Source organism: Lissotriton vulgaris, chromosome 12, assembly GCF_964263255.1.
Source record: "Lissotriton vulgaris chromosome 12, aLisVul1.2, whole genome shotgun sequence".
NCBI lineage: Eukaryota > Metazoa > Chordata > Amphibia > Caudata > Salamandridae > Lissotriton > Lissotriton vulgaris.
Genome location: NC_141700.1, coordinates 195,904,310 through 195,917,770, shown reverse-complemented (window position 1 = coordinate 195,917,770; position 13,461 = coordinate 195,904,310).

Below are 13,461 nucleotides of genomic sequence, written 5' to 3'. Positions count from 1 at the left end.
TTGTATTTTCTGAATGACAGGTGGCTTGAGCGAGACCAAGCTTCTGGGGACTCGTGATCATCAGACACTGGGTCCGTTCTTAATGGATGGTTGCTGGTATACTTGTCATTAGCAACCACAAGGTAATCCTTTATATGTGACTCAGACGGGGTAGGGACTTCATGTGCTCTTTTCAATTTCTCCCAATTCCGGGGTATCATGGATTCACTGTGTCTTTATGTTTTTATGTTGCAACAGGTACCCTGAGTGTGAAGATTTACATTTGAGAAACCCCTGGTTTGCCCTGATGAAGTTGTTGGAATGTAGAACAACGAAACATGTTGGCACGGCATTTGAGTAAATATGGTACATAATTAACCATTTTTAACTGGGAGGTTTGCAGCATCGGAATAAAGATTGAAAAGCCAGAAAACGTTACCAATCCTCACATTTTTATTCACTTAGGGACCTAATATATAGGTCTGTATTCTTTGGGGTTCTAGCTGTTTAGGTGTGGCAATAAGCACATATTTGAGTTATTATTCACTAATGGCACACCTGTTTTTGCTCTTTATTTAATACTGAGCTTCCTTGCTCATTTCTTCTTCACACTTCATAACAGCAAGAGAGTGACCGATGATGAGAAGTGGGTAAACTGGTGATTGTTAACCAGGAACCCCCTCGGGTGTTACTACCGTGAGGCACTCTCTCTCTAATCACAATATTTCTATTGGTGAGGTGTTTGGCCTGTTACAACGCTCTTATATTTTATAAAAAATACACCTTGACCTAGAGGAGTAGTGTTCAACTCACACACCCACGGGATTTTATATACAATAAGCCCCTGGAGGTCATATAGTTAGGTTTTTGATCTGGTATGGCTCCTTATTGTAGTGTGTTTCTCTGAGAGGGGGCGGCCTTACTGTATACCCCCTAATACTCCATTGTGTGTGGACCACATTTTCAGGTGCCTTCCTTAACACCAATGAAAGAGGAGATACATCCGACAATTTCCTATTGAATAGGTGAAATAAAATTGGTCCATGTCACCGGCTGGATCCTTTTCACCTAGCTCACAAAAGGAATCCTACATCATTTAAACCAATGAACAGACACATGGCAGCACAAAAGTTTCTGAATACGGGGTCATTCCAATCCAGTGTTACACCATTTGGTGGAATGTCACAAACATATATCAGTGATGTGCCACAAACACTTTCTCCTCCAATGAGGAGAAACATCAATAGCTACATACAGTTTCTATACAATGAGGATTTAGCCAACGTGAAGAGAGACTAGCATGATTTGGGCCCACAAGAACATTTTGTTGGAACACATAATGCCACACATACAGTCGCGACTCTTCCACTAAGTCAGAGGACCATCGCCATCCTGCTTTCTAGCATGAAATAAAGGAAAAATAAAATTATAAGAACTTGACGTAATTATAACTATATTTGTTCCTGCTGCAGAAGCTTTGCAGGGTGGGAAGGGCTGCTTTGAAAACAGGAGCAGGGGGAGTGGCAAGCTTACTTTGTAAGTGTACATGAATGTTTGGCCGGCCGTATCGGTCTGGCCAAACATTCATGCACACTTTGCATGTTCTCCACCCAGGCTGTATTGCATCCTGGGTCAAGAACATGCTCAGGCTCCCATTCCATGGATGAGCACCTAACCATGGTGCTCAGACCAATCACAATGCTGCACTGCAGGGTTGTGATTGGCTATGGTGGGGGGTCTGGGTGTGCTTCCTATTCCGGCCAGAGCTAGGGACTCCAGAGGAGAGACATGGTGAGGAAGCCTCGAGAAGGTAAATTATTTCTATCTTTTTTTTTTTACAACCGCTTTCCCCATCCCTCCTGCTCCCTGCCACCCCCGATCCATGCCAGCCGCCACTGAATATATTTAGCATTCGGACCACCACACGTTTTATTTTGAACATAATTTCACTGGTGAACTTTAAAAAAAAATCCCAAATAAATTAGACTAAACAAGCAAACAATATAGAAAGATATATTTACTAAACATATATTATATTTTACAAAAATTACTAAAAGAATATAATTTAAAAAAACAAAAACATAATAAGATAATTTTAAAGAATATTAATAAAACTATTACATTTTAGTAATAATACATATTCTATTCACACTCCAGTCTGAGAAACAATAGAGAAAGCGTTGGACTCAGGAGGGGTTACATTTACTAATCCCCCTCCAGTCTGTTCTACAGTGGGGAAAATGTTAGACTTTAAATGGGTAAAATACTATTCCCACTTCAGTCGCTACAGCAGTAGGAAAAGCGTTGGACAAGGGGGTAGGTAAAATTTACTATTCCCACTCCAGTCTATGCAACAGCAGAGAAATGATTGGTCTTCAAAGGGGTAACATTTTCTATTCCCACTCCTGTCGGTGCAACAGCAGGGAAATCATTTATACTAAGGAGGGATAACAATTACTATTCTCACTCCAGCCGGCGCAACAGCAGGGAACGCGTTTTACTCAGGAGGGGTAACATTTACTATTCCCACTCCAGTCTCTGCAATGGTACTCAAAGCATTGGACTCAGAAGGGGTAACATGTATTATTTCCACTCTACCCTGTGCAACATTAGGGAAAGCATTGGACTACGGAGGGGTAACATTTACTATTCCCACTCCAGTTGGAGCAATAGCAGAGAAAGAGTTGGACTCAGGAGCGGTACAATTTGCTATTCCCACTCCAGTCTGTGTAACATGGGTGAAAATGTTGGACTCAGAGGGGTTAAATCTACTATTTCCACTCCAGTCTGTGCAACAGTAGGGAAAATCTTTGACTCAGGAGGGGTAAAACCTACTATTCCCACTTCAGTCTGTGCAACAGTAGGGGAAGTGTTGGACTTAGAAGGGGTGACATTTACTATTCCCACTCAGGTTTGTGCAGCAGTAGGAAAACTGTTGAACTCAGGAGGGGCAACATTTCCTATTCCTACTCCATTCGGTGCATCAGCAGGGAACGTGCTGGACTCAGGAGGGTAAAATATATTATTTCCACTCTAGTCTGTGCAACAGTAGGAAAAGAGTTAGACTTAGGAGGGGTAAAATGTAGTATTCCCACTCCAGTCTCTGTAAAAGTAGGGAAAGTGTGAGATTCAGAAGGGAAACATTTACTATTCCCACTGCATTCAATGGTGCAGTACAGAGAGAGTACTTCACTTCATACAAATAAATATTTTAATAACTCTATTAAATCCCCAAAACTATAAAAAAAATATCAATATAAATGTAAATGTCTTTATTGAAATTAAAATTAAACAATAGCATAAATAGTACAATTATTAATAATTATTATCAGTTAACACAAATAATATTGATATAATAAAAAAACACTGTATTCCCACAAACATAACGGCCAACAAATAAAATGTAATACAAATAAACAAAGTAGAACACAATTAACATATTAAACAATATTTTTAGATAAATGAATATTTATTTCTTATTTGGAATTACTTATGTAACTTCCCCCATTCAAATAAAAATGAAACAACACACACCTAAAATATAACGTAACAAATGTTATAAGTTCACAATTAACTTGTAAATAATGTATAATAAAGTACTAATTAATCATCAATACAGTATTTTTGAATTAACTTCCCATCCTGTAACCCTAAAAAAACACAACCCACACCTAACATATAATTTAGAAAATATCTTAATTACATATTTTACATACTTAATTATCAATTAAATCATTAATAATAATTTCAAATATTTAGTAATTAATTATAATTAATGTAATTCTCACACTGTACCCATACAAACCCAACAGTCAACGCCTGGCGTATGATTTGAAAAATATCTTAAATACACAATTTATGTAATTAGTAATCAATTAAATACTTTATAATAGATTAACTTGATTATCAAGTAATTATCCTTAATTTACTTCCCATCCTGTACCACTATAAACCTGGTGATTTTATTTTGCTATTCTCTTAAATGCAAAATTGTTGGTACTCATTGCACTTAACGTGCTTTTTTAGTGGCATTGCCTTCTTTGTGTGTCATAGTTAGTTTTCTAAGAGCTTTTATAACCTACCCAGGCTATGCCTATGGTAAAGGAAAGTCCCACTACAAAATTAAAAACTCAGGGGAAGATTTCCAAGCCCCTTTCGCCTCTTTCCACCGCCGTTGCGTCACTTATTTTTTACGCAACGGTGGCTCTGCATCTGCTCCATATTTACAAGTATGCAGATGCATCACTTTTCTACAGGCTTCGTTGGTTTTCACCTGCATGAAAATCGCTTGCGCCGCCTTAGATTTTAATTCATGCACAAAAGGTGTTCCGTCGGAAATGCCTACCTTAAAAACGCTGCAATGGTTTTTTTTTACTTCTCCTTTTTATGGTGCAACCTTTAGCTGCACTGCCAACGCGTCACAATCCCTACACCTGCTAAACACAGGCTTAGGGCTGATGCATTGGCTGTACCCAACAGACCACACCAGCTACAGTGACTTGATTGCAATCTGCAATCAAGTCACGAGGTAAATGGGCCACAGAAGGTAAGTATATGCACGTAATGTGACATCACGTGCTGATGTCACACATATAAGTGGGCACTATGCCCACTTCTCTGCATCATGTCCAGGACCAATATGTTTGAGTGCAAAGTGACTTTGTCACATTTTTACGCTCCAACACATTGGACCCCATTCAGTAGTTGATGCGTCAGTTATAACTGACGTATCGCCTCTAATTTTGACGCACTGCTGGAGTTGCATCGTTTTTCATGCCAACTCCATCAATGCGCCAAAAAAGCCTGCGTCATGTGCCCTGTATTGTAAATACGGAGCATCCATGGTGACGCAAGAGTTTCTCCTGCAGGCGCAAAACAACTAACGCATCACTGCTTTAACAAAGCGTTGAGCCACTTCTTGTAAATCTGCCCCCCACTTTCTGACACCTGTGCTTGCTGATCTTTTTAAAGAAGCTTCCCCAATCAATACTGTATAATACAATGATTTTATGGGCGGCATAGTGCTTTAGAAGTGTAAAATATTGTTTTTATCACAATTCTATAGAATTAATCAATATGATGTTTCTATCATATTTTATTCAATCTCGACAAATCCCATTCTTAGTGGTAGTACCTGTGCTTTTTCGAATCACTATTCCATTACCATATGCTACATGAATTTTGGACACTTGACCTAAATTGATATAAGTGGCGTTGTGCTGTTATTCTTTTAAGAAAAAGCAGACTCTCTCTTTGCAGCATCACCGCCGTTTTATAGCTCAAAAACAGCCGGGCTTATCTGGCTGCTGCATCCTCGGTTCATCTCGGTGTGCTGGGAGATAAGATTAGAGGCCTTGATCCTCCCGCTGTTAGAACAAGACCTCAATCTCTCACTGTCTCTGTTTAATCAGGTTCCTATTTTAGCTGCCACAAAGCTGTCAACACAAGAAAATAAGCTATCCCGCATCAAGGGGTTAAATTGGATTCTACAGTGTGCAAATGCGTATCTGAGCAGAGTTCCACCTGTACCCTCCATCAGACAAATTACTTCTGACTTTTAATTTATTTCTCCGGGAAATAGAAAGGTATGGCATAACCAAAGTCAATAGGGAATAAGGAATGAGGTGTAATCAGGCTGCTCGCCAATTCCAGACCTCCTACCCTGTCAGTTTTAATAGGTTCTCAGACCACACATTTTAGAGAATCCGTGACATGTCCTTTCTCTTCTGTGTTTTATTTTGGACTTGTCTCGTTAACGGTCCTACCACGTGAAAACGGATTTTTGTTTCGTGCTATATGCGCGCGAGACCTATATGTTATCTATTTAACAGTCCAGAGTTCAGATTTTAGCAATCAAAGACTCGGATGCAACTATATTTCTTTTTTTGGTTTCAGTGAAGTAAAATTATGTGTTTATGGCGCAACCTCACAATATAATACAAAACATTCGGTGCTTCTTTCTGCTCTACAAATGATTACGTAGAGTGAAGTGCAACGCGGGAATTCATTTTGAGTACTATCATTGGATTCAGGCTTTCGACTCTTAGAAAATATAGCCTATAAAAACGAGGGAAATGCAGTAATTTCGAAACGCGCGTTTACTAGTTACAACAAGCAATATTTGTTGTCAATGGCTGAAAAAATCGGCTTAGTCACATATAGGAGCCAAATGGGAATAACACACGTTACAATTTTACATGGCATTTGCTTACTTTTGAAATTGTGAGACTGATGCCCAGAATTTAAGACCCTTATTTAATGAATGACACGCAGGCGGTACGGCAATGAGCAACACAAAATATAGCATCAATTTAATAATTATAATCAAATAATCTAATAGTAATAATCTATTTTGGCTTTTCCTAAGCCATGCAAAGCCCATTTTGTGTGGCTTTGTAAAAAAAAAAAAGAATGCAATGCAGGGGATATTGCTGCCCCCTGTTACTTTTCGTCAGGGAGGTGTTACCCGAGTAGAGCATGAGCATTCTCGTGCATCCAAACGTGTGTTCTGGTGCAAACTCATATTTACGAAAGTCAGTAAACATGGGCCTGCACTTAAATGGGGTGCCTACTCGAGGCTGGTTCAACAAGGAAAATATAATTATTCTACCGTGTAACTCACTCTTCTTATTTTGCAAAGCTACCCCTCCCTACGGGTTTCATGGTGCTTAGCGTCATGAAACAGGAGAACTATCTACTTAGAATAAAGAGGTACAAAAGGAGGTGGTGATGGACGGAGCATCTGAACCAATTAAACACTCACACCCAGTCAACAGATCTGGGTTTAATCCATCACCATTCTTTAGCCCACTCTGCCACCCCAGTTCAGACATGGCTATATGCAAATGAGTCTGACCCTGTGCCTTATGGGAACAGTCCAGCCCGAACTGCCAAGCCATGCCTTCCCTGGACCGGAAACAAGCTTCCGAGGACCTTTTTCTGGCATTTCAGCCTTCTTCAGCCCGGCTTGCTTGAATCCAGTGGCAAAGTGAGCAAGGGCCTTGGGGAGACAGGTCCACAATTTTGGACCAAGCACTGCGGAAGAATGTCCTCCAATCTGGGCCAGATGGAATCTCGGCACAGTGCCGAGAGCCAAGTTGGAGGACCTCACGGGAGGAGAAGGGATGTAAGATGTCACTAGGTCTTGGATATAGTGTGGCCATGGGCTAGCTTTGGCCTTAAACATATAGCAAATAGCCTTAAATTGTATCTTTTTAGAGACTGTCAGCCACTGCAGTTCAAGAAAGAGATGTGAAACTGAGGCATGTTTGGGAAGCCGGTGCAGCAGTTTGTTTGCTAATTACTGGACCATCTGAGGGTGCCTCATGAATACCTGGCCAATTCCCAAGTATAAGACATTACCGTAATCCAGTCTAGATAGAACTAAGGCCTGAATCACGGTCCTCTGGGCAGATTGGGATATCATACAGAAAATCGTCTTCACCCATTTCAGCACAGCGAAACAGGTAGAGCTAGCTTTAGACACCTGAGGTTGCATTGATTGATAGTTTGTCATCGAGAGCAATACCATTGTTTTAATTTTGCTGCACACATAAAAAAGAGGAATAAGCCTCTAAGATTACTTTTTGCGTAGGAAATGGTGGCTTCCTCCACAAAAACTATTCAGACCGCAATGCAGGTACTCTTTAGACATGAAGCAAGGGTGCCTGCTTTGGTGCTAGATAGCTACAAGTGCCCCAGCAACAGGAGAGAGCAGAACTGCGCCATACTTTTACGCAACACAGTGCAGCAACTTCCCTTTTTGTGCAGCGTTAAATAAAAATGCTAATAAATACTAGCCCACATGTGTAAAGCTGAATTGTGTGCTGTGTGAGCTCCAATACAAACACTAATACATCCAGTTATGACTTTGTCCAAAGAATAACGACTTCCATTCAGCTTTAGAACATACCCTTATAGTTAACTCACTTATTATGTATTCATTTTATTTTGGTGATAGAGGTAAGGACAGAACTGCAATGCTCAATAAGGATATTATCAGGCAAATTACTGGACGTGCTAGCAGCTAGGGTGGACTTCTAGGGTGGTAAATCACTGGTTCTGTTTAAAGTGTATAATCGGATGACAGAAATGAAGAAACTTAAGCCATTAGCATAGTAGAGGACTTCCTGTTAGAGTACAAATGTAAATGGGCGGTTATAATAGCTGGCCATCTTAACACCACTTTTGAGCCACTCATGTCCACTGTATTGAATTTATCAGCTGACCAGGAGGGTAAATGGAAAATCCTTCCTCTAGATCCTCAAATAGCAAAATGGTCCCTGAGGGTGGCACAGCTGCTTGCAATAATCTTAAAATGTTATCTTAGAGCAGCAAATGGGAGAACTGTGTCCAACACTAAGGGTAAACACACATACAATCGACCAGGTCACTCTAGTTGAATAGACAACTTTTAATTACTTTGATTGGTTAATCATTTATGCATGTTTTGCTGTCATCAAACGGGCCAAAAGCGATCATAATGCCCTTAGTCTATATCTTTAGGGAACACTGGCACATGCAGCGCAAATCAAAGGTTGTGCACAAATTGGTGAAGTTGAACTTTCCAATAATGGGAAAGCTATTAGGTGGGGAGGGGTCGAAAAACACCTGGAGATCTTGCCGATGGTGGTGAACAAAGTCAAAGAGAAGTTAGTGATACTAGACAGCCTACCCCAAAGAGAGAGATCCATTTCTGGGAAAGGACCACGAAGTGCTTTTCTCTGATATCAGTGACATTCTGGTAGAGCGCCTCAAAATCCCAAAAGGAAGCTCTGTGGTATACTAAAGCTTGTAGGATGGCCACAACCGGTCTTTTGTTAGCAGACAAAGGCAAGAATAAGCACCAGCTTGTTCTTTGCAGGGCAAACTATAAACGGGAAGTGGCAAAAACCAAGGGGGTTTGGAAACATGCGCCCTGGTAAAAGCCATCCCTCGCCATGAGCAATAAAGACAATAGAAGATTCTGGAATACCCTGGCATTGAGAGGTAATGGCAGTGGAAACGCAGGGGGATACTTTGTACAACCGCAGGACTGGGAATACCACTTGAGCAAATTGCACTCCTGTAGCGAGGATCCGTCGTGGGTGGGTATCGATCCTTCAATGGCACCCAAGATAAAGAATTGTAACAACTTGGAATTTGAGATCAGGTAGTCGATAGAGACAATTAGATCCTTTTTACCAGGAAAAGCGCAAGGTCCCAACAGGATCTTAAACAAGTTCTTTATATGACAATTTGATACATGGGGTCCTTACATTAATTATCTATACAATTCTAATCTAAAGGGCATGAAGAACCCTACCACTTGACTTAGTGCGGAGATTATCCCTATTTATAAGAAGGGTCAGCATAGTGGTCCAAGCAATTACCAGCTGATTATTTTAATAGATGCTTCGCAGACGGTCTTCTGCAGGCAATTGCGAGTGCACCTTCTGAACTGGATTAAGATGAATAATGTAATATCTGAGTTTCAGGCGGGGTTCGGAAATGGCATTAGCATGGTGGACAAGATGTTCTGTTTTAATTGCATTTTCTGCAAGGCAGTAGCATTGAATAAGGGCCAACTTTTTGTCGCCTTTGTTGAATTGTTTGCTGCCTTTGATTTAGTACCACAAGCAATATTGTGGAAAACCCTAGACAAGATGGGCATCCCTTCTAATCTATTGGCAATTCTCGTCCAACTGCTTTAAGAAAACTATGAGAGGATCAGATGTTGAGAGAATGGGCAAATTACTGATCCCATAAGACTACTACCGGGTGGGGCAAGGATGCGCCTTGGACCCCACTTTGTTTTCACTATATAAATGATGCAATGAACTGTCTAGACAGGGATGGTGGTGATTCACCCAAAGTGGCAGGGAGGAGAGTACTCGCTATACTCTTTGCAGATAATATTCTGTTGATTTCAAAATCCCTTAAAGGTCTTCAGCATCCCTTGAATGATTTTAATCATTTTTGTGAGGAGCGTGGACTAAAGCTTAATAGGTCAAAAACTAAATTTATGCTATTTAACTCTGTAAAAAGCAAAAATGTAAGCTATATGCCATCAATGATCCTATAGAACAGGTTTCCAACTTTGCCTATTTGGGTCTAAGACTACAATTACACGTGGACTGGACTATGCAGGTGCAAAAATCTCACTGCTCTTTACTATACTGTATCTCAATATTATCAAAGATCTTCGGAGAAACTCACTCAAAAAGAGCTGCCCCGGCCATAGAGATCTCTAACGTGTAGGCACTGGGAGCTGTTCTGTATGGCTTTGAGATTTGGGGGTGTACAAACTGGAATATACTAACTTTCATGGACAATACATTTGTTAGCTCTCTTTTTGTCTTCCCAAAGAGCATGCCCCGATTCCCCTGTTTCTTGACATGGCCTTTAGGAAGATCTCTATGAATGTCAAGTACAGGCCATTGCTATTGGCACAGACTTTGGACTTCAACTGCTTTCAATGATAACCAATAACCTCTAAGGATCTCCTGGCCTCTTCAGATTTTAAAATAAATGCTTTGGCCAATGCATGTTGGATCTGCACTAAGAAAACTGGGGTTGAAGAGACTTTGGATATGCCTGTAGGAATCAAACTTTATGCCTAAAATGGATATAAAAACACTATGCTGATAGTACGCATCCACTGAAACAATGTTCAGAATTCATTCATTTTAAACTGCTTCCTGCTTACGAAAAGATGATAGATGAAATCTTGTCCCCTTTGGCTCGCAAATTATTTTTGCAATTCATGTACTAGTCCCTCCCTACTATAGCCTTGTCTATCAATTCAATTATTTTTCAAATTCGCTCACAGATATCCCAGGAGAGATGGGCGCCCAGAGACCATACCCCACATCCTCTTTTTTTGCACTGCTTTTTGGCCAGCAGAGAAAGGCATGGTTATTCCCCCTGTGTAGAAAGTTGGGCACAAGGAGACACATGGAGGCTCTTAGGATACTAAGAACATACAGTTTCAGGCTGGTGGTCTAGGGTGTAGCGAGATTACTTATGTCCACCTGGATATGGCATATCCAAGCAAATGAACAATGGTTGTCGTAACACTGTGTACAAGTATTTGGGAGAGCTAGGCAGAGGCAGTTTCTGTATTGTACCTAATGTCCCCATAAGCCCATAAGCCATTGCAGATAGTATTATATATTCTTTCACATTTATCCCTGACTTTGTTATTGTCTTTTAACCAAGTATTGTAGTAGTTATATTTTAAATATTAATGGCACTTATTTCATTTGACATTCGAGGACCCCATTGAAAATGTGTTCTTTATTTCATAGTGACTCATTGCTATTTTGAATATGCTTTTAGGGTGTAAAAGGGCTGTAGGGCTGTAGGTCGGGGCTCATTTGTGGTCTTTAGGAACAATGTGCACTTTACTGCAGAAGTTTCACAAGAGGCACAGCCTGTTAGCGAGTTCTGACTTCACAATATAGCTCAATTGAACCATATATGGCTTTTTATATAGTACATTTATGAGACTGGTGTGATGTACTGCATGAAGAGTTTCTGTTCCAATTGTAATAACGCTGTAGCTTTGATATTTTGACTTGTAGGGTTTTAATGTATAATGACTTTTGTTTTCACTACATTTATTGTACTTTTATGGTTTTTGAGGATTGCAATAACGTTATAAATGAAATATATTTTTTATGCATTTTCTTTATTTGTAGTGTTATAATAGCACAGACTAAGCTCAAAAGAGTGTTTACATGAGGATTAGCAATATATGTAATATACAGTTGAAAATTAGTTGCATTAGAAACATGTTCACAAACCAGTCTTTGTAAGAATGAAGTGAACATTTACAACATTGGTCCACAATTGTGTAGTTTACCCCAAAGAAGTTGTGAACTTCATATTTTATTGCAGCACCAAGAGATGAGTTAGATTAGTATGCATGTTTAGGCAAAATCATTTCGAGGTTATATGTTTGATGCTCTATACGTAGCATCTTCCAATATATGGGAAACTAAAAAACACAAATTCCAAATTTTTGAAAGCTCTGCCACAACTTTGTTTTGGTTCCTTTTACAAACAAATATCCATACAGAGTTCCCATTTCATCTTGAAACCATCAATGCATTGATTCATGTCCACAGAGCTGCACAAGGTTTGCTCAACAGACAATCGATACTGTTGTACTGTATAACGTAGCTTAGGGCCTAATTATGAGTTTGGCAGCATCGCCAAACCTGAACGCAGCCTGCCATATTATGATATAAATCATTGATGGTAGGTGGGCAGCATTGCAGACATGTTGCAGTGCAGTAAAAAGGCTCAATGAGCATTTAATACTGCCCTGCTGCAGGACCACCACAGTGCGTTCCAGCACAGCATGGACTGTAAGGTCCATGGCGTGCTGGAGATTGAAGGGTGCATGCACACAGGGGGGCATAACATGTGCCCTCCCTCCATGCTCCTACCTGCATGGGGTAAGGAGGGCCCTGGCGGCTGCGGCGGTCAAATGGCGGTCCGTCCGCCAAACCTATAATATGGCGGTTGGTCCCCGCGATTCTGGCAGTCCATGGACAGCCAGACTCGTAATAAGGCCTTTAGTTAAAAAAAATTGAAATATGATAATTAAGGGCTTTAACTGGTGATAGACAATGTGTTAAAAAGAACCATCAATGTTCTCAATATGCGAGACCCTGCAGAAGGGGGCCAATTCTCAAACCCCATTTGGTTGTACATTTATCAGTACTTCTAAAGTACTACAAAATGCTATTCACAAACCTGCAAGTGAAAATCTACACCTCCGCCTCTACTCTTTTTCTATGGGGAGATCTTCGTACTTGTAAGTTTACTCCTGAGTGGTAAATGTGGGACGAACCTTGTGGAATGCCTGGAAAAAGGGCTATTCTTACTACTAAATGGGTGAGGTGTAGGGGGAAGTTTGGAGGGATTAGGGGAAGTTAGGAAGGGACATGAACCCACCCACAAAAGAGTAAGCATATTGGCGTTCACAAACAGCACTTCTAAAGTTAGTACTGCCAAAAAGCAGTAATATCCTACTCCAGCTCAGAGCAAACGTAAGTCTACTATCACACATGCACAACTACTACTACTACAACACCGTCCCATAGAACATAACGAATTTAGGCACTTATAATAAAATCCAGCAGGAAATAATGTTAAATTAAATGATTTAAAATGTTTAAAAAAATTAAATCAAATGATTAAAGTAATGTCTTTTTTTTGGGGGGGGTTATATAACGCAATCTCAACCCAAATATATAAGGTATCAGAGCGCTTTACATGGGCACCAGTTTTGTTACAGACGGACTAATTCATTTTTGATTGGCATGGGGAGATTAAGGGGGTTATTATGGTTCTGACCACCCGATTAAAATGCAACCGAACACTGTTTGGTCAGATGCTCAGATTTCTCTATGGAAACCTGTGCTACGTCCGTAAACTGGACTGTTTGTAAAAAAACCTCACCCTGTAGGAGGCAACCCATGGTGTCTGCCA